The sequence below is a fragment of the Pogona vitticeps genome, chromosome 12, assembly GCF_051106095.1.
Source record: "Pogona vitticeps strain Pit_001003342236 chromosome 12, PviZW2.1, whole genome shotgun sequence".
Taxonomy (NCBI): Eukaryota; Metazoa; Chordata; class Lepidosauria; order Squamata; family Agamidae; genus Pogona; species Pogona vitticeps.
The window spans coordinates 18,675,783-18,694,367 of record NC_135794.1 but is presented as its reverse complement, the minus strand read 5'-3'; the positions used below and the strand labels follow the sequence as shown (position 1 = coordinate 18,694,367).

General features: G+C 44.2%; 1 long non-coding RNA gene across 1 annotated transcript in view; it reads right to left on the bottom strand.

Moving 5' to 3' along the window:
• The window catches only part of LOC144584629 (uncharacterized), a 228,540-nt gene that overhangs the window by 99,374 nt on the left and 110,581 nt on the right, over positions 1-18,585 (bottom strand). The window lies entirely within an intron of this gene.

The following is an 18,585-nucleotide window of genomic DNA, read 5'->3' as shown; positions in this document are numbered from 1 at the left end:
CCTCCCTTCTTCCCTACCATCCACCCTCCTCCCTCTCTTCATCAGTTAGAGAGACAATATCATGATTTTGGTGTGATAGCTATTTTCCTCATTTTTAAAAAAACCTGTTATTTATTTGAACTGCATAGGCTGTTTTATTACATTATCTTCTAAGGATTAACACTAAGAGCAAGTTTGAACATTTGGAGATATTTGGCCTGCCCAGAACAATACTGGCATGAATCCCTGGGGTATCTGAATCAAGACCACCTCCGTCTCTATCTCTTTCTGAACCACTCTATCTATCTATCTATCTATCTATCTATCTATCTATCTATCTATCTATCTATCTATCTATCTATCTATCTATCTATCTATCTATCTATCTATCTATCTATCTATCTATCTATCTATCTATCTATCTATCTATCTATCTATCTATCTATCTATCTATCTATCTATCTATCTATCTATCTATCTATCTATCTATCTATCTATCTGTCTGTCTGTCTGTCTGTCTGTCTGTCTGTCTGTCTGTCTGTCTGTCTGTCTGTCTGTCTGTCTGTCTGTCTGTCTGTCTGTCTGTCTGTCTGTCTGTCTGTCTATCTATCTATCTATCTATCTATCTATCTATCTATCTATCTAATCTGAACACCCGCAGAACAAAGATTCTGGAGGGAGAGTAATAAGTGAAAGGAACTGAAGAGGGGAAGATAGCAAGGTTTTTTAGGTCATTCTCCACTCCACTCCTTTAGTGGATGCAAAGAGACGGAGGTGTAAAGAGGGGAATTGAGCTCACCACCAAGCAGATGCCTTTAGAATATGGAGAAAGGATGGGAACCGAGGCCAGGCGCAGAAGCTGATAGAGGGTGTTAATGGAAGGTCAGATATGGCTGGAACAATAGTGTCTGTGGTTGGCCTCCCAGCTTTGCTGTCAAAGGGAGGCAAGCATGAGTAGTCCACCCAGCCCTACAATTTGGGGGAGGGAGGCCAGGGGGCGGGTGGTGGTTGTGCCGGTGGAAGAATGCCAGCCTCAAGCTGTCAATCTGAACACAGATTTGTGTCGGGTGGAGGGGGCTGATTTCCCCGAAATTGCACCTAATGGGTTTCCCCGATGCTAATTAGATTCATTATGAAAACACACGCATGGGCACGACGGTAATTTCAATATCTATCCTTCCCCACTTTTTTCTGCTACTTGATTCAAGTGTGTCTCTCTGTGCGCGCAGGGAATGATGATCTGTGTTTGTGTGTGTGTTTAATTTCGGAATTACAACAATGCATACGATCCCGATCAGGCAAGGGATTGGGTTGACAGAGTTTGTTTCTGGATTCTGTTGGGCTTTTTTTTTTTTTTGGTCCTCCCACAAAAAAATAATTTGTCCCTTTGCGGTTTGGTTTTTATATTAGCTTGGGAAGTAGGATGAGGAAGGGGGGAGACAGAGATGAACTATCTGCTGCTTATTTGGCAAAGATCACACACAACACACACAGTTTTGGGGCCTAGGGAAAGGAAAAGCTGGTGGATTTCCATAAAACCTTCATTTCGATGTCCTGCCTTTTTTTTTTTTAAGTTGGCATAATTTTAAAATGGCAAGGAAGAAATTCATTATGGAAAAAGGCTGTGGTTCTACATACACTTTACTGTGCAGTCTTTTGCACGCTTATAAATTGTGGTCAGACTTTTGAATAAACATTCAGGGCTGCATTGTAAACTAATGTGCTGTTTCCTTCTTGGTTTAATTAAAAGAAAACAGGGGAGGGCTCTTGATCATTGAGTAGCCTCGAAGTGGAGATTTGGAAAAGTAGATAAAGTATATTTGCTTTATACCTGCTTTGGATCTCACCCAGGCAAAGCTTAGCATTAAGCAGCTCCATGAATCTCCATGAGTGAACTAAGCAGGAGTTTTGATTTTTGGACTGGCAAGTGGTAATGCTTGAATATACTTCATTTCGATTTGATTGTTCACCCCACCCCCTTTTCTTTTTCTGCAGGTGACAGGAACAAAGAAACCGCATTCTGAGTGACAGCACCATCTCTTCTGAATTTCCAGCCTAATTCTTTCTCAACTGCCATGGTATTCCCCGATCAACGAAACCCACCTGTCTCCCTTCCCAGTGTTGGCAGCTGGAATCGGAGGAGTTCCATGCACCTAGGGAGAGGAAGAGGGGGGCTTCTCTTTCATCTTCCAGACTCTGGATTGGTCCTATCAGGAGAGAACTGCATTCAGAAAACAAAGGGGAAATTTAGAGAACTGAATGTGTGTACCTGGGTGTCCCCCAATGGCTTTGATAGAATGTGGACACATGATACCCATCTAGACACAATCTAAAGCATGTCTGTCTGATTAAAAACAAACCTGGATTTTTCCATTGTGTTCAGAGAGCACACTTAGGATTACACACACTTAGGAGTCTACTCAACCAAGGCACCTGCTGCGTCTTCTTTTTCTGCTGCTCCCTTAGGGGAAATGCAGTGTTGGCCCCATAGGCTCTGGCTACCCTTACCCTGATGTTGGGAAAGTGTGAAGGCAAGAGGAGAAGGGGACAACAGAGGATGAGATGGTTGGACAGTGTCATCGAAGTGACCGACATGAATTTGACCCAACTCCGGGAGGCAGTGGAAGACAGGAGGGCCTGGCATGCTCTGGTCCATGGGGTCACGAAGAGTCGGACACGACTTAAAGACTAAACAACGAAAAACACCCTTAGCCAGTCCATGTTCCCCCAACTCCTTACCAGTATGCCTTTTCTGCCCAATTTGCCATAGTGTCTCAACTAAACAAAAGTCTGGAAAAGTCTAAGGTATGATAGAACAGAAACATCCTGAACTAACACAGAATAGTCTTCTTTTTCTTTTTTTTAAAATTCAGTTACCTATTAGATGTTAAGGAGTCTATTAAACTCAAGCTAGAGTACTTCGCCGTGATCACAAGCAGAAAGGATTCCCTGATATTTCTTGTATAGTGTAGGTCCTGTTTTCAAATAGTCCTTTCAGTACAATTCTCAATCATTTTAAAGGCCAGCAGTGTCGTGGTCTGTAGCCCACGTCATCGTTCGATAACTTGTTGCTGTTATACTTTGGTGACAAAAACAATAGCGATAATGCCTACTTAATAGGAGGATGAGCATCTGAATCCGCCCATTTAGGGTGAAATGGAGAAAAGTTCATGACTCCACGAAGGAATCCCAGGATCCTAGGAGGAATTTCTTTAGTCTCCATGAAAGAATGTGTATGATGCCACTCTATCTTTGCCAGAGAAAGGCTCAATTGTCCGACGTTGGTAGGGCTCGGCCAAAGCCATTGTCTTTCTCCAGTCTTCATAAAGACAGCATGGGTGTTCCTTCAACATTCCTCCCACACTTTCTGTGGGCCTGGAACTCTGGGTCACTCATGGCCTATCCCCAGCATTACCAATATGCTTCAGAAAGCAGCTGAAAAACTTACAATAATATGTTTTCCTGGACAAATCTCGGAAGATCAAGGGATAGCTTTCTCTGGATGGAAGCATTTCAGATGTTTGCAAATCTGGGAAGTGGGATCAAGTTTCAACGAGTGAGCAACAAGCAGTCGAGAGCACAGGGAACCACTGCATGAAAAAAAAAAACCACAATGCTGATTTTCTGTTTTCAGGATCTGTTCTAACCACGCAAGAACACTTTTACATGTGATTCTCTTGATCTGTACATGTAGTGCTACATTCCGTTGGTTGTTAGTGCTTTGTGATTTTGCTGATTGTGTAATTGAAAACCATACGCTGTCTTTCCTTCCCCAAACAAGTTGCATTCTAAATATATGTTCGCTTCAAAACATAAACACCGGGGCCCTTCTGTTGAAGCATTCAGAACTAATCCTGTGGCGGAAATCTAGTTTAGATGAGCCTTTTCTGAGTTCTGGTTTAATCCGCCTTTCTCGACACCAAGCTCGGCAAATAGTAAAGCTAACCCTGCAGAGCCAGCCCCAAATTTTTGATGCCATGAACAAAACAGAATGGTCCCCTTCGCCCCAGCGCTGTGGTAAGATCAACCCTTCAGAAAAGTCAACCGTTCTTGCAACAATCTCATTACAAGAGCAAATATGTTGGTGTATATCAAAGAAAGCTTGAGCCATTTCATTTTTCAAGAGAAGAGGCATCCATGAATAGTTGTAGGGCTCTTGTGTAATCACAAGACATATTAGTTTATGTAGAGGAGACATCACATTAATACTTGAAGCATGCTCAGTCACCAGGTTGTGATTTCAGGAGGTGGGGCAATGCACTTACTCCACCCATCTGGCAAACCCTGCTCTTCTCTCCAGTCCCCTGAAGACTCTGCTGAAGATACCCATATTTGAAACTTTTCCCTTCCTCTGCCGATTATCTCAAAGTTTCTGTATTATCTGACATTTGATGTCATCTTCACTCCACCTTCAAGCATCAAAAGCATCTTTTTATTCCACCTGCTGATGCTCTTTATTGGATTTTTGTCTTGTCACTCTGCACTCTGTAATAAAATGTCCCCTTTTCTGTCCAGGCATTAGTCCAGCAAGATTTAAATCTGTTTCATCTTTCTTCTTCTTCTTCTTCTTCTTCTTCTTCTTCTTCTTCTTCTTCTTCTTCTTCTTCTTCTTCTTCTTCTTCTTCTTCTTCTTCTTCTTCTTCTTCTTCTTCTTCTTCTTCTTCTTCTTCTTCTTCTTCTTCTTCTTCCCAAGGATAAAGATAGAGGGTCCATACTATGAGAATCACTCTTTAAAAAGCATTTTTGTTAGTTACACTTGTTTGTATTGCTTGGTGTGTGTGTGTGTGAGAGAGAGAGAGGACCATCATAGCAAAAGGACTCAAGAAAAATCACCAGTCAACTTGGCTTCAAGTATAATATTAAAGCTCATGATATCCACCTCTGTCAAGTCAGCATTGACAGAATTCCTCTCATGCTCACCTCTAAATTAGTTTCCTGCCCTATCCCACTCTTTTTTATTGTGTGTCCCCACTACCACCACATAGGATGCCTGACACCACCCCCTTTTGCTTCGCTTTTCATTGCTTTGGAAACCATGGTCACATTTTGTTTTATTTATTTTTTACATCTTCAAAACCAGACATGTTGCATGGGTGCATTCTTCCAGTTGACTAAAGCAAGGGTAGCCAAAAGGAGATCTTCCAAATGTTGAACTGAGCCTTCCTCACTAGTGCAGATGCTGGCTAGAGATGATGGGAGTCGCAGCTCAACAGTTTGTGGAGAGCTGTACTTTGAAGCTTTGCTTGACATAATTTTTTGTTGCTTGCAACTCGCTCCTTTGTCCCTAGACATTATGTAGCCCATGAACGTTGTCAACCAGCTCACTCCTGTGCTTGTTAATACTGCCGCGTGGACATCATTTAGGTGGTTTTAGGTGTAGGTCTGTCTGGTGAAACTCCCATAATGAAGAATTCTAGGAGCTGAATTCCATAAAAATCTGAACAATCCATCCCTGTCCATCAGTTCCAGGACTTACTTACTTACTTACTTACTTACTTACTTACTTACTTACTTACTTACTTACTTACTTACTTACTTACTTTCTTTCTTTCTTTCTTTCTTTCTTTCTTTCTTTCTTTCTTTCTTTCTTTCTTTCTTTCTTTCTTTCTTTCTTTCTTTCTTTCTTTCTTTTCTTTTCTTTTCTTTTCTTTTCTTTCCCTCCCTCCCTCCCTCCCTCCCTCCCTCCTTCCTTCCTTCCTTCCTTCCTTCCTTCCTTCCTTCCCTCCCTCCCTCCCTCCCTCCCTCCTTCCTTCCTTCCTTCCTTCCTTCCTTCCTTCCTTCCTTCCTTCCTTCCTTCCTTCCTTCCTTCCTTCCTTCCTTCCTTCCTTCCTTCCTTCCTTCCTTCCTTCCTTCCTTCCTTCCTTCCTACTCTTTGAAATAGCCAAGTATTCTCCATCTTCTTACTATGTGGAAATGTACATTCTGTATCACACTTTTTGAAAACTGGACTGCAGTTTCAAGAATCTCCCACCAGACATGACTACTAGTCTTCCTGGCTGGGAGATTCTGGGAGAAGTGGTATTAAAAATAACTTTCCTACACATTGCCTCTTCCATCATTTTTCTACCTTTCCCAAGTTGAAATCAAGTCTCTTTGTGGGAGAAAGCTAAAGCAAAAGAAGAGTTCATATGTTGTCTGAAAAAGCAAGAACCATCATATTACTCTCAACGTACTCAATCTTCTCATTTTTAAGGCCAAATCTTGCTAGGACTTGAGTGGGTGACCACCAAGAAGTGTCAAAAATCTCTAGGTAGGATGTGGAGAAGCATCTAACTTCAAGTCCTGGATTGCTGCTGCCAGCCATAGTTGGTAATATTGAGCTAGATGGGCCAGAGGTCTTACTCAGAGTAACTTCCTAACTGGACTGCAGTCCACAAAAGCTTACAACAAGAAATTTTTGTTGACTTGTTCTTCAGATCCCAGAGACTGGATTTGTTCTGTTTGGAGCTTTTCCAGCAGCAAAGAACTACTGTTTCAGAAATCAATGCGGGGGAGGCATCAAATGGAAAGTGGAGGTTGGTAGACGTCACAAAACAGCTTACCGAGGTACAGCCAGACACTTTCCCCCAGCAGGTCATGAAGGAGACTAGTGTTGCAAAATCTTATGTAACATTAAAATACCTGACTTCTGGGCGCCACCAATTTCTTTGTCATTTCTGCCACATTTTCAAAGATTGTTCTGAAAATACACTTCTCCCTTCAGTAATGCTGAGATTTGGGGAGCTTTGGAGTTCAAAATCCATGTACAATGGTGCCTCGCAAGACGATTGCCTCGTGGGACAATTAATTCACAAGACGATTAGTTTTTGCAATCGCTGTTGCACTTTGCAAGACGATGTATTCTATGGACGATTTTTACAAGACGACGATTTTTTCCCCATTGGTACGCATTAAGTAGATTTCAATGCATTCTAATGGGGAACTGTGTTTCTCAAAACAATGTTTTCTATGGATGCTTTTCGCAAGACGACGATTTTTCCCCATTGGAACGCATTAAGTAGATTTCAATGCATTCCAATGGGGAACCACGTTTCGCAAGACGATGTTTTCGCAAGACAGCATTTTTCGTGGAACAAATTAACATCGTCTTGCGAGGCACCACTGTATAACTCTTCTGCTCTTCAAAACATGACTACAAAGCATCAACTGTTGGTGTGCGTGCATACACACACCTGGCTTCACTGACTGTGTCATCCTCCCAGCCTGTCCCAGCTGCCATGACAGGAGGGGGGGGCAGCCAGGCCACTGCCATCAGGCTGGGATCTTCCACACTGCCAACAAGAGGGTCGTAGATAAGTCTGAGAACCACCTTTCTCAGGCCGCTCCCAAGACGAATAGCAGCACAGTATTAAATATGGATCGATTGAAATATCTATTTATTGAAAAAAAGGTACAGTATAACCAAAACCATGTTGTGATTCAATTAGAAGTATATTCCAAAATACATAGAGAAGAACTCACTTTTTACTTTATTTCAAGTGTAGGCATCTGTGGTGGTGCATCGAAAATGGTTAAATATGCAGCTGGACTGCTGTACATCACATCTGCTGCAACCTGGCCTGCGGCAACCAGATTATGCCCAACTGATTCTATTATGCATTTATTTTATGCGTCGTGTATTAAGTCCTGTGTCACAGCAGGAAATGTGGACAGCATCCATGGTGTATATCATTAACGAAGATGAAGCAGGCCTTTTTTTCTTTTTAATATGTTGAAGTCATGTTCAACATGACTTCATGTCATGGAAATAGGCAATTATTGGGATAGAATTACTGTACTGTAATCATTATATTGTTATTGTAGCTATTTTGATTGTTTATTTATTGCCTTATTGGGTGATAATTGCTTACTGTGTGTTTTTATCATTGTAATTATGCCATGGTGGTATTTGAACTCTTTTTGACTATGGGAATGCACTCTTGTATAGAGTGCAATATAAATAAATATTATGGTATTATTATATTATTGTTATAAAGTTGGAAGGAAGAAAGGCGCAGCTGGTGGCGAAGGCTTCTGGGAATTGCAGTCTAGGGACACTTATGTTTCCCAAGGTTGGGAACCACTGAACTGAACTGATCACATGATGCATCCATGTTCTGTGTCATAGCTTTGTAGATTATGTTGGAAGCTGGGAAGGTAGAAAAGCTGGCTTCTCCATCTTGTGGGAGAAGTGTCATTGTCTCTGATCAATTTTCATTGTCTCTGATCAATTTGGGGTTGTTCTGGGTCATTCTGGTACTTTGTTGTTGTTGTTGTTGTTGTGGATTTGAATAGCTCATTCCACTATTTGCCTCCATATATGGGGAGGACATCTGGGTTGTCTCCATATATGGGGAGGACACCTGGGTTGTCCCAGTTCCACCTGTCCAGGCACAACCAAGTTTGCCCTTTGAGTTTTCCCACCTTACACCAATGGCCCTCCCTTTTTGCCCATCTTCTCTGCCCTCTCACCTACTCCACCTTCTCCTTCCTTTCTCTCTCCTCCTTTCCCACTTTGCTTTACCTGTCCACAGGGTGTGGAGACTGACCAGCTGTAGAACACTGAAGAAGGTGCATCATCAAAGGACACACACCACAGCAGGATGGGGATCAGTGGGGAACAAGGCAGTGTTAGGTTCCATACAAGTAGGCCCTGCACTGGAACAAAGCAGAACAAAACTACACTACCACCAGTTGCAAAGAAAAGTTTGAAAGACTGGGGTTTTTTTTTTGTCCCTCTACAACTCAGAGACAATAGTTTGAGCTCTGTGTTGTGTGGACAGCAGGATGCAAAACTGGCATGCATGCAAAGAAAGCAGATGGCATGGGTTCTTTTTCTGGAAGAAGAGTCAACCAATGTGTGGCTAGATTGAGAGTTATGCTTCAAATGATGTTGACGTCCCTATGGGTTATCCATTTCAGCCTTGCTACCTTTGGGATTTATGAAAGCTAGAGACACTGTTAGAAACATACGACCCTCTCATCTTGCTCAATGGCTGGGAATCACAGCAAGATCTTCACCCCAGCAGTTTATAATTTAGAACTTGGGAGATAGCTTTTACCCTGGCCTGCTTCAAAGCTCTGCCTGCAGCCTTTTTAGAGAGAAGATACTCAGGTATCCTTTACAGCCAACATCTTTGCCCCTGTCAATCCGGAACAGTGGAAACTGAAGAACATGCCCTCTTGTTTTACACATATTATGAGGATTTGCACAGTTGACTTATTTGCCCAGTTTCAAAATGTGACCCAGATAGACCCAATACATTTTGCATCTCTTTTCTCTTCTCTGATTCTTCAAGTAAAATTTCAGCCAAGGATGCAAAATTCTGCGCAGCGGCTTGTACTGTTCAAAAACGGAGGACCAAATCGCAGCCGAGACCAGATTAGGAACCTGCACTGAAAATGTCAGCTGAATTTCAGTCTGCTTTGTATCGATTGTAAATACTATATGCTTTGTTACTGTATTGCAGTCTTGCCTATCTAACATAGCTGACCAATGGCTGTAATAAAAATGAAGTTGAAGGTACAGGTATGTCCATGTTCTGGCTGTATCTTTCACACCGCCCGCCCCCATCCTGAGTCAGCATTTCTTGACCCCAGAGCCGGAGACGATGCAGTTGCAACAACGTGGTGGGATCTCAGCTCTTGCCCGGCCCCACCACAATCTTATTTCCCAAAAGGATAGCTCTCCACCCTCCTTATGCTAAAAGATTTAGAACCCCTATTTTGTGTGTGTGTAACATTTAGTTGGCGTGCCTGGCTGTTTTGCCCCTGCTTGCTCCTCTCCCTCTTTTCTCCATTCCCCGCCCACCTGCCACCCCCAGCCCTCACCAACAGCTTTGATTCAGTTCTGGCTGATGTGATGCTATCAAAGAAGGCCTCCTCTCTCTCACTCTCTCTCACACACACATCATCCCGCCCACCAACCCCCCCTCCTATGGTCAAACCAAAGGGAGGTCATTCTAATAATACCCAAGGTCGGTGGTGGGAGCCATTGAGTCTCCCAGTCATTTTTCATTTGCTCGCAGCACTTAATGACAGTTACAGAGGAGAGGATCTGGGAGCTGATGGCCGGGTGATGTCAGTAGCACATGCTTGGGGATTATAAGGGCAGCGAGGGGGCAGAGCGGTGGATTAATAGCTGGGGAAGAAATAGCTATTAACTGCTTCACTTGGGAGCATGCACATGGGTGTGCGCATGCTCTCTCTCTCACATTCACACACAGGCACACAAAACATTTGAGAAGCCTTTCTGAAGGGACAGATTGCACCTAGAGGGACAAAATTTTAAGAAGAAGGTGGTGGTGGTGGTAGTGATGGTGATGATGATGTCATTGATGTCTACCAGTCAGCAGCCAGCGACTGATCATGAGATGGAAGAGGGGGGGATAGATTCTTCCATGCTCCAGCTGACTTCTTTGGACCATTATTATTCAGTCTGGTTTACCCAATTTCTGGTTCTTCTACCCATGATTGGAGGCAAATCCTAGGATGATGTATTCAAATCTGCAACAACAACAACAACACACCAGAATGAGTGAGAGGAACCCCAAACTGATCAAGGACATCACTACCATGTGGATAAGCCCTAAAATGTAGAACTCAGTTTTTCTATCTTTGTGGCTTCCCTTATTTTCTCCCTTCCCTTCTCCACTTGATTGTGGCTTTATCTTTAGATTACATGTTTGAGAGCAAGGCCTGTGTAGTCTTCTGACTTTTATATAGTACCCAGGAATGATACTGAGAAACAAATACAACATCATCAAATGTAAATATATGTCACTGGAGGTCAAGACCAGGATCAACCACACTATTGAGGATCACCATGCACAGGTGTAGAATCTGGAAAGTAAAGAAAGCAGAGAGGAAAAAAAATTGATTGGTTTGAAATATGGTGCTGGAGGAGAGCTTTGGGTCACCAGGACACCCTGGATGGCCAGAAAGACGAACACGTGGGTCCGAGATCAAATCAAGCCTGAACTATTTCTGGAAGCAAAACTGCTGAAGCCGAGGCTGTCTTGTATCATGGGTATTTTATGAAGGGTTGACATTCTCTGGAAAAGACAATAATGCTGGGAAAGGTTGAAGGCAACAGGAAAAGAGGAAGAACTAATATGAGATGGATAGGCTTGGAGTTTGCAAGTGCTCAGCAAAGTTGTTAAAGGCAGGATATTCTGGAGAGCTCTCATTCATAGGGCTGCCATGAGTCAGAGGTGACTTGGCAATGAAAGCAATGCAGACAAAGTAGCTTAACTGAACTTGGAAAGCTACCAGTATTCTGGCATGTTCCCTGCAGCAGGAAATCCCTCAAAGGTGGTGCCAATGAAGAGAAGGCCCTGTTGTTGGTAGGGTCATGCTGCAGGACAGAAAGCAATGGCTGTCCTGATGACCCAGAACCCTTTGAGAGTCCCCATGTTTGGACTTCAGGTTTCGGAAGCACTAACTAACATAAAGAAGGGTGATGGGTTCTGGAATTGGGAAGCGGTGTAGGCTGGCGAGTCTCCTTTCACATGAAAGATGAAATTGCTTCATTTAGCTTTAGATCAAACGGTACAGAAGCTTTCCAAGGTCCTGAACTTTCAAAACCCAGAACAGGTTCAATTGTCTCCATGAAATTGGATTCGCCAGTCCCACTGCTAGAGGGTCAGCAACCATGAAATATTTATCCGGAGGGCAATCCTCCTATAAATTGCCCATCTTTGGCAACTTCTACAACTGGAAAATCTCAGGTCATCACAGGAAAGAAAACTGATGTCTCTAAATTATGACTAGGAAGGTCATTTCAGGCTGAAATGACATCATCACCATCTCTCCTCTTCGGTTTTCCCCTCGGGACAATAATATTTCTGGCCTTCCTTAAAGAACTTTGTTGTCGATCACTGGGTGTCATATACATGTTTACTATTGTTGGCATTGTTGCTGAACCTGTAACAAAATGCTGGAGTATGGTGTGTTTCTCTGCATTTCAGCATACACCATTCCTTCCCCTTTGCCCCTGTGTATTCTGCCCTCCCACCTCACAATAGATATGCAGAGATCTGAATTGAAAGCCCTGATACTGTGCAGCTTGCCCAAGGCCACACAGGCTGGCTCTTTTCCCAAGAGGCACAGTGGAGAATTGAACTCCCAACTTCTGGCTCTGCAGCCAGATGCTTAAATCATGGAGCTATCCAGACAGCTTTAGCTATAGATACAGCCCTCATAACTTAACATCTGAGTTTGCTACTAGTATATGTGATGGTGCATCCATGTACAAGCACATGATGTTCTTTTGGGCTGAGGACCTTTACCCAGTGCCCCAAATGAAGATTTTCCTCTTGATTTCCCCCAAACAAATTCTTTTGACCCATCATCTACCCTCTTCAACATCATCAGATCCAAGTAGCCTTTCAGCCTTCATCATGCGAAGAAGGGATGGGGAAAACAAAAGAGGAATGGAATACCCTTTATTTCCAGTTAAACTCCAGAGATAACGGGAATGCCCTTCTTTGCTAGCCACTAGCTCTTCTGATGAAGAATCTCCATGAGTCAGATAAGGAAGAGTAGCCAAGGGCCTCATAGATATGGTGCAGTGGTCTCTAAACTTGGGTTCCCATGGACAACCACCCAGAAGCCTTCACTGCTAACTGTGCTGGCCAGGATTTCTGGGAACTGTAGTCCAAAACATCTGGGGACTCAAGGTTGGGAGCCACAAAAATGAAAGACTTTGGAGAGAAAGTTGCCCTCTGACTTTAAACAGAGAACTGTTATCTCTACAAGAAGATACATAACCATCCTAAGAACATGGTGGGTCAGAATGCTGAACAAGAAACAGGAAACACTGCTATTATGGGCGAGGGAACAACCGTCAGTTGCAAGACCATTGAAGTAAGTTGAGGTTAATCTACCAAAGTTGTCTCCATTAACTGCAAGATCCTTGGGGCAACTAATGAGGCTATTGCAATATGCTGAGTTAGTGAGTTTCCAATGGCATCTGGCCAGCCACAGTTAGCAGAGCTGGAATGGAAGACGTGGTGCTCATAACTATCGAAGCAGTTGTCATAGGTCTCTGAGGATAGCAGCCTCTGGACTAGTAGGGACATGATGGTTATGTTGGGGCAGTGGGGGGAACCCCAGTGATCAACCTTTGCTCGAGCTCAAAGTCCAAACCTGCCCACTCTAAAATGATTGTGTCACTACCCAACCAAGGTCTTCTTTATGTTTCATTTGTCTTTTGACTGTTATTGAATTGTTGAAAGGCAAAGGCTGCGAAGGACGGAATGGAAGAAGACAAATTCCAGCTGTATTGAGATCCGTTTCATTCCTTGTGACTCTGGCCCATCATTAGATAGCTTCCCTCTCTGAGCAGGAGGTCAGCGAGTATAAATATAAATTGCATTTTACATTACTTCTAGATGACTGAAGCTGTCAAAGCAATAATATAAGCTTTCAGTCCCGCATTCTGCCACTTCTCTCCCGACTTTTGGCCACGAGGTCATGTGCAAATTGAACGTGACAGCCCGGACGGAAAGTCCAACAGACTTGTATTGTTCAGCTGCTGGGCGGCGGTGCTCGGCTTGAGCCTTGGCCCACGTTGGATGGAGGGGTCTCCAATCGAGGGGCGTGCTGACAGAAGCCTAGACCACTGGAGGTGTCTCCTCCCCACAAAAGAAGAAGAAGAAGAAGAAGAAGAAGAAGAAGAAGAAGAAGAAGAAGAAGAAGAAGAAGAAGAAGAAGAAGAAGAAGAAGAAGAAGAAGAAGAAGAAGAAGAAGAAGAAGAAGAAGAAGAAGAAGAAGAAGTTCACATGCTCCCAAATGACTTGAACAAAGGCCTGGAAAGAGCTACCCATAACAAACACCCGGTTCCGAGTGGTGTGGAAGAGATCAACAGCCTGGTGCAAGAGCTGATAATATGTTCGCTTGTAAAATGTATGTATGATTAGGGTGACCATATGAAAAAGGGTAGAGGGCACTAGGAAAGAGGGGATTTCACCAGAGGCAGTTGGCACAGTTCACTGAGATGCTACTATTAAAGAGAGAGGGCCCCTCTTTTTCTTTTGCCCTGCCTACCACTGATAATTAGGGAGAACAGATTATTTCAAAGGGCCATGAAACAGTGGTGGACTGGATAGCTGGTCTGCAAAAACTCCCATTCAAAGCCTGAAATCCATAGGTGGTCCACAATTGAAACAAAGGGGGGGGGGGGTCTGGTAAAGTCATCCTGGCAGTGATGATTTCTAGAGAGTAAAGACTTCCTCTACCTGTCCCACGACCACCAATGGCTTCCCTGTGATGAAATGGATCTAATGGGGACTTCAAAACCTCTGGGGGAGGGATCGGAATGTTGGTCACTATTGCGGTTGAAGACATCATTGGGCTGATGTGGCACAAGAGCACAAACAGAAGTTCAGCTAATATAAGTTCAGCTATGTGCCTCATATTATCAAGGTCCAAGGCTGTTTAAGGTTCTCTGTGTTGAAAACAAACCCTTAAAACCTGGCCTGGCAGCAACAAAACCAATATAATTCTTTCAACAGGCCTTGACATTAGGCGTAGTTCAGCAAGCGTAACAGGCAATGAGTCTTGGGAGACAGTCCTGGCAACAACTCCAGCCTTGCCCCTCCCTTGAAGGACAGATAGCCTGTCACATACCTTCTCCTTCTCCTCCTGAATCTACCTCTTGTGCATCACTTGTGATGGAGGATGCCTTGCAATTGCCAGGTTTGAACGAAGGCTCAAATATGAACCCACCTGGCTCCTGGGTATGATATGGTGAGGGACACCAACATCTCCTTTACCTCAGGCAATGCTATGTCTGAAGACAGCCTAGTGGGATCCCATTTGGTCAGATGCATTTCACATTGTCCGTAGACTGAGGGGAACAACGTTGATTGGGCGGAGGGCCAGATTTCTCTCCCTGAAATCCTGTGGGTGCTACAGAAAACTCAAAAAAATAATAATAATGCCAGGCAACTAAAATAAAAGGGAGCAAAAAGTCTATTGGAAACATATTGTGGTGTTGTGAGTAGAATGGTGGACTAGAAGTCAGGAAGCCTGGATCTGAATCCTCGCTCAGCTGTGGAAGCTCTCTGGAAGGTGTAGAACTAGCAAAACCACTCCGGAAATAAGTTCCCTTGAAATCCCTATTAGGGTTGCTGTAAGTTGGTTTTACAGCAGGATCTGTCCTTCCAGTGAGCAACCCTGAGTGCTCACTGGAAGGACAGATCCTGAAGCTGAGGCTCCAATACTTTGGCCATCTCATGAGAAGAGAAGACTCCCTGGAAAAGACCCTGATGTTGGGAAAGTGTGAAGGCAAGAGGAGAAGGGGACAACAGAGGACGAGATGGCTGGACAGGGTCATCGAAGCGGCCAACATGAATTTGACCCAACTCTGGGAGGCCGTGGAAGACAGGAGGGCCTGGTGTGCTCTGGTCCATGGGGTCACGAAGAGTCAGATGCAACTTAATGACTAAACAACAAGTTGGTTTTGACTTGAAAGCACATAACAACATAGTAATATATTTGCCATTGAATTCTGCATCCCTTCCCCCCTGCTTGAATGGAAGGCGGAGTTGGCTTCCACTTTCATATTATGCAGCACCCAGGGTTGCTACCGAAATGTCTGCAGTCCCAAAAGAAGACAGGTTCTTTGGCCAGAGAAAGCCTGGGTCCCTTTCCTATTTTAGGATATTCATCTGGGAGCCTCGTTTCGTCTTTCGGGAGCCTGAAAGAGAGTGTGATGTTATGCTTGACAGCTTTTTGGCAGCTGGTATGAAATTAGCTGCCGTCAAAGGATAGGTAGTCTTGATAACAAAGGATCCTGATTGCTTATTTGATGGGCATGTCAGCATGAAAGGAAGAGATGGCTATGAAAAGAGTCTGCTTTCCAGGTAGATGAAATAAGTAACCGAGTACATTACATCGGGGTTTGGGAATCATTGAGTAGAAAATTAATCCAGTTCATTAATTTAGTAGAGTGCTTTTCAGACTCCCTCTCTTCAGGATGTAAGAACATTTAGTTTTCATGTTAGCAGAGTGCAACAGTTCTGTGTTGGATTTATGGCTATTAAATAGGAATAACTACTAGATGGGACTCTCATGTTGCAATGAATGCGTAACAACACAAAAGAAGCTCTTTCTTTCCTTTGGGGATTCTTTTGTTCATCTCCAAAAGAGAGCCTCTGAAATCTAAATAGTCCAATCTAACTAATGCGAGAAAACCTGAACATTTAGAACATTTCATTTGGATTTCCTCATTGGGGTTCCCTTGGTTTGATCCAGGCATGTAACAGGGCCTCGCTCATTTGTGAGGCCAGCCAGCCTTCTCTCTTAACACCCCCCGTGTGTGTGTGGCCCAAAAACTTGTTGTTGGTGTGGGTGGTGCCAGGCACTGATAACTGATGATGATGATGATGAACTGATGATGACAATGATGATGAAAAGCTGTAGCCCCCTGCCTACGTCTGATGACCATGATGATTTCTCATCTGTACTATTTCCTGCTGATGAGGATGAAGATGAGGATGTGATGATAAGTATGAAATTTAAAGTTCTGTTAGTGGCTGCATATGTCTGATGATAATTAGTTTTCCTTTCTCTTACGGTGTTGTTGCTGCCCAGTTCTGCAGTAGATGATTGCCACCCCAACCCCGGAATAAAGACACGAGACATTGGTTTGGGTTAATGCAGGCCACACTTTATTTAACTTAATAAACTCCGGTAACCTGCCTTTCGGCCAAACAGTATATATGGGGGGCCTGCTGTAGTGCGGAAAACCATTAAAATGGGGGTATTATCATACCCCTTGATCAACAAAGGGCGAGTCCCCGGCCGCCAAGCTCCTTCGGTCGAACCACCGTCGGAGCCAGTCTAGCCGCTAATAAACACCCCCATACCTCAAGACATCTTTGACTGATGCCTGTCAGTCCAGGAGTGGCCCAGCGCATCCTCCCCCCACAGGCACCGTGATCGCACGATCCGCAATGCCGGAAGGTCAGATGCGCTGTTAGCTTATTTGATTTACCCATTGGGACACACCGAAATACCGGTTATTTCCGCACTACCCGCCAGTGTGACCAAGATTAATATCCTACAAGCCAACAACCCTAATCCAGTGTGGGATAGGCGAAAAATCCCCCCTTCCAAGGCCAATCAGGATGGAGGTCAAAAATTCCTATCCGGCCCCAAAATAGGCGACCAAAATCACACTAGATTATAGGGCGGGCGGGTGCCCGAAAACGAAAGAGGCAACACGGGGGTGGAGCAGCCCCTTTCAAAGCCTGCTCTCCACCCCCTCTCTACCTCTCATCCCGCGATATCTCGCCTCTCTTCCGGGGTGGGTGGCAAACCACGCCCGCCTGCTCAAAGTCCGCGGACTCAGCGGCGGGCTAACTCTTGTCTGTTGCCCTGCCCTTGCCTTTTTGGAATATTTTAAGAGTTTTTTTAGGGTTTTATTTGGGTGAAAGACAAAAGAGGAGCAGCAAAACAGAAGAGACCATACTCTCAAGTTTAATGAACAGGCCTTGACACAAATGGCTTGAAAATTAATGAGGCTTTTTTTTCTGGAGGGGGAATGAAACCCACATGTTTTCCCTGTGTACATGCCTAGTAACTCCTCTGGAAGTGTATATCTGGGGTATTTTAAAAATACTTATTGCACCAGGGACTCTATTCAGAAATAGTGTGGGAGGCGAGCGAGAGAAACAGCTAAACTTTGTTTCAAAAACCCCTACCTGGTCTCATTGCATAGGGGCATGGTGATAGTTATTACGGAATAGACTTTGTGGTTTACTGTCTCCCCAACAAAGGGCCGCAACAACAAACTTCCTTCCAAAAATAAGACTGGAGTTAAAAAAAAATAGTAGCCATCCTTCAGTCTTGAGAGACTATGGTAACATGCTCTGAATAGAGGTCTTGGAACAGCATCTAGTGTGGCTGAGAAGGCCAATTCGAGAGTGACAATCCCTTCCACCGTGAAGACAAATACTATCTGTCCCCTGTCCAGCTCCCTGATTTTGCTGCTTTCGGGACTGCCTCTTTGCCTCGGCCTGCTGGACAAGGGTCTCTTCAAATTGGGAGAGGCCATGATGCACCTCCTGTCTCCAGGCTGAACGCTCAGATGTCAGAGTTTCCCATCTGTTGAGGTCCATTCCTAAGGCCTTCAGATCCCACTTGCAGATATCCTTGTATCGCAGCTGTGGTCTCCCTCTGGGGCGATTTCCCTGCACTAATTCTTCATACAGGAGAGATTTTGGAATCCGACCACCAGCCGGCATGCCCAAGCCAACGTAGACGGCATGCTTACATATAAAGAAATAATGACTTGGGAAAAGCAAGAAGGGATGCAATGCCCATCCCTGCCTGTCTGCCTGTCTCCACTCGCTCAGCTTCTTTATCCCAACAAAGGAAACTTTTCTCTTGCCTTCTGAGAAATCTGTGCATACCTCTGGTGGACCTCCAGTGTTACAAGCAGAAAACCATGGGCTTAGGCCTTGCCTGGTCAGACTAGAAGACCTCAGGTAACAGGCAGAAAAAATAATGTCTGCCTAGAGTGGCTGAGTAGGATTCTGAGGCAAGGATTTAAATCCCCACTTGGCTATGGAAGCTCAGTGGGAGAGTGGAACTGGTAAAACCACTTCTTAAATATCT